Source organism: Cebus imitator, unplaced genomic scaffold (genome assembly GCF_001604975.1).
Source record: "Cebus imitator isolate Cc_AM_T3 unplaced genomic scaffold, Cebus_imitator-1.0 Scaffold403, whole genome shotgun sequence".
NCBI classification, from domain to species: Eukaryota; Metazoa; Chordata; class Mammalia; order Primates; family Cebidae; genus Cebus; species Cebus imitator.
In genome coordinates this window covers 1313411-1317382 of record NW_016107718.1, presented here as the reverse complement: position 1 = coordinate 1317382, position 3972 = coordinate 1313411, and the positions used below count along the sequence as shown (strand labels likewise).

The window sequence follows — 3972 nt, the reverse complement described above, 5'->3', positions numbered from 1 at the left end:
GCATAAATGTCTTCTTTTAAAAAGTGTCTGTTCATATCCTTCACCCACTTTCTGATGGGGTTGCTTTTTTCTTACACATTTGTTTAAGTTTTTTGTAGATTCTGGATATTAGCCCTTTGTCTGATGATTAGATTGCAAAATTTTTTCCCACTCTAATGATAGTTTCTTTTGCTGTGCAGAAACTCTTAAGTTTAATTAGATCGACATGGGAATATTTTTATTTAAAAATAGTTATAGAAATGATCGTGGGCCTGAATCGATACCCACGCACTTCCCAGTCTGGAGATGAGATGACATCTCTGTCAGAGTATGTTTCTCGCATGAAGGAGAGACACAGAAGTCCATCTATTACATCACTGGTGAGAGCAAAGAGCAGGTGGCCAACTCAGCTTTCGTGGAGCAAGTGCGGAAGCGGGGCTTTGAGGTGGTATATATGACTGAGCCCATTGACGAATACTGTGTGCAGCAGCTAAAGGAGTTTGATGGGAAGAGCCTGGTCTCAGTTACCAAGGAGGATGTGGAGCTACCAGAGGATGAGGAGGAGAAGAGGAAAATGGAAGAGAGCAAGGCAAAGTTTGAGAACCTCTGCAAGCTCATGAAAGAAATCTTAGATAAGAAAGTTGAGAAGGTGACAATCTCCAATAGGCTTGTGTCTTCACCCTGCTGCATTGTGACCAGCACCTACGGCTGGACAGCCAATATGGAGCGGATCATGAAAGCCCAGGCAGTTCGGGACAACTCCATCATGGGCTACATGATGGCCAAAAAGCACCTGGAGATAAACCCTGACCACCCTATTGTGGAGACGCTGCGGCAGAAGGCTGAGGCAGACAAGAATGACAAGGCAGTTAAGGACCTTGTGGTGCTGCTGTCTGAAACCGCCCTGCTCTCTTCTGGCTTTTCCCTTGAGGATCCCCAGACCCACTCCAACCGCATCTACCGTATGATCAAGTTAGGTCTAGGTATTGATGAAGATGAAGTGGCAGCAGAGGAACCCAGTGCTGCAGTTCCTGATGAGATCCCTCCTCTTGAGGGTGATGAGGATGCGTCTCGCATGGAAGAAGTAGGTTAGGAGTTCATAGTTGGAAAACTGCCCTTGTATAGTGTCCCCATGGCTCCCCCTGCAGCCTTGAGTGCCCCTCTCCCACCTGGCTCCCCCTGCTGATGTCTGGTGTTTTTCTGTCCTGTCCTTCGGTTGAAGGCAGGAAACAAGGGTGTCAAGCCCCCATTCTTTCCCTACTCTGACAGCAGGATTGGATGTTGTGTATTGTGGTTTTTTATTTTGTTTCTTCATTTTGTTCTGAAATTAAAGTATGCAAAATAAAGAATATGCTGTTTTTATACAAAAATAAATAAATAAATAAGAAATTAGAGAAAACGCCATGTTAAACTGCATTTAAAAGAACTGTTGGCCGGGCGCGGTGGCTCAAGCCTGTAATCCCAGCACTTTGGGAGGCCGAGGCGGGTGGATCACGAGGTCAAGAGATCGAGACCATCCTGGTCAACACGGTGAAACCCCGTCTCTACTAAAAATACAAAAAATTAGCTGGGCATGGTGGCGCGTGCCTGTAATCCCAGCTACTCAGGAGGCTGAGGCAGGAGAATTGCCTGAACCCAGGAGGCGGAGGTTGCAGTGAGCCGAGATCGCGCCATTGCACTCCAGCCTGGGTAACATGAGCGAAACTCCGTCTCCAAAAAAAAAAAAAAAAGAACTGTTATTTCTTTTTTTCTAAAAAGGTGCTTCAGAAGTTTCTGAGAGTGGGAGAGGTGAAATCAACAGAAAGGGCTCCAGACCTACACTCTCACCCACTCCCAGTGAGCTGCTCAACTTTCCTTTTTTTTTAAAAAAAAAAAAAAAAATATTTGGGCTTCATAGAAGATTTTATTGGAAAGAAAAACATTTTGCTTAATTAAAAACATAAAACCTCAAAGGTCATCAATTTTCACTTTTTCACAGATGAAGGGAATAAAGGTTAAACATATCAATGAAAATACACTCTACTGCAGCACAACATGCTTGCTCCAATTAGCCTTCTTTCCCCCACATTCAAGTTTAGATACAGCTCCAGATAATCAAGTTCTGATTTACCCAGCTCCCTGATCTTCAAAGTGTTGGCAAGCTAGGAGAAAATTTTAGGGAGGTTAAATTATTGCTTTGCAAGCGTATTCCCTTATGTTTCTTATTACCTCAGAATTGTAGTATTGGGTGGAATTCTGCTAATGTGTGTTTGGAATAATGCATCATGTCTTCAGAACAACTAACTGTATGGGTTTTTCGGAAATTTGGTATTAGCTATGTTTAGAAATTTTCAAAGGTGTTCATGGTCTTCTCATCTTTGTAACAGAAGTAGATATCTTAAAGTTCTAAATATCTGAAATACCGATTAGCACTTCCTTAGCTAACTGCATTTCAGAAATCAGAGAAATGGCATTGAACTGAAAAGGTCTAGCCAAAAGCATTTCTGGAATTAAGGCCGTGGCAATGAGCCGAAGAAGCAAAGACAATTCCCAAACTATCCAGGATATTTTGCAAATTGTTTGGATTTTACTTTAGGTTTATTTGATTTTTGTTTTTGCTATCCTGAAAAAGAAAAATTTTCTTGAGTTCAAAAAACATTCATTAACTTGCTTACATGTCCATTCATTCATTTACCAAGCAGACTTATCGCATGCCTCCCCTGTGCCAAGTACTGCACTCAGCCCTGGAGACACAGCAATGAATAAACAAGCTCTGTGGGAGACAGACATGGAAAACTAATCACATAAACACAAAAATACAGACAGGTACTAAGAGAGATTTACAAGATGCTTATGAGACAGCATAATGGTAAACTGTATCCAGCTTGACTGTTGTGGAGGAGGGTTTGTGGACTGCTGGCCTAAAAGAGTCGGAGTTAGCCAGGCTAAGCAACAGAGATGTGAGAAGATAATCAGGAAAATCTTCCCCAAAATGGTAACTGCTGAGCAAGGTTTTTTAAAAATGGGTGTTTAGTAGGACTCACTTCTAGAATGTTCTTTCTTTAGCTTAAAGTTGGTATTAATTTCTTTGTGTTGGGCCCTAAGAACTATCAGCACTATTCCTCTGTGTCAACCCCTATGTTAAAGTATTTTCATATCTTTTCTGCCTTCTTGTTTCCCCTGAAGAAATCCAGTTTCCAGGCATGTTTCCAAGACTTTAATCCTTTTTTATTCTCCATCATCCTTTTGTGTATACAGTAAGTCTCTGAGTAATAACGTCTTCCTCAAGATTCCTTCCAAGAAGATGTTGGGCAACTAACAAGAAGATACCAAAATGTGCAAGACTGGAAATAACTAAAGGAAGTTGCTAACATTTTTATTGTATAGCTAGGAGTTCAGAGTTATACAGGGGCATTCTGGATGTGACTGGGCTGTGTCTGTCTAACAACAAACTCCTGTTCTCACCCAGGAGTTGTGCCAAGCCAGTTTCCCCAAAGGGCATGCCCGTTTCCCATCTCTGCTTTCCAGCCTAATGGGACCCTTGTCAGTCTGCTGGAGGGAATGGCATCCTCTCCCCACCTTCAAATGCCAGACATTTTCCATCTAGGCCAAATAACACATGTTTTAGTTAGAATTAGGATCAGTCAGTTGGCAGGAAACTTTTTATTTCCAGGGAATAGACAGAGCATCCACACAATGAGACTGTATTGAACATTCATTTACATGCATACTCCATTCTATGAGGCAGCGGCGGGTGGAGGAAGCATGGTTCCATCAAATAAAGGATTGTTTACACTGGAAGAGGTTTTAGAGATTGCTTGGTGCAAACTTCACACTTTATTTTTTTGAGACAGTGTCTCTCTCTGTCACCCAGGCTGGAGTGCAGTGGCACAATCACAGCTCACTGCAGCCTCGAACTCATGGGCTTAAGCTATCCTCCCACCTCAGCCTCCTGAATAGCCAGGACTACAGGCATGCACCACCCCTCCCCCAGCTAATCTTTAAAATTCTTGT

At 42.5% G+C, this 3972-nt stretch overlaps 1 pseudogene across 1 annotated transcript; it reads left to right on the top strand.

Annotated features, from left to right (window-relative positions):
• The first annotated feature begins 239 nt into the window (after positions 1-239).
• Positions 240-1349, top strand: LOC108289446 (annotated as a pseudogene). The gene has a single exon (XR_001819170.2). The product of XR_001819170.2 is annotated as a heat shock protein HSP 90-beta-like (transcript).
• The last annotated feature ends 2623 nt before the right edge of the window (positions 1350-3972 follow it).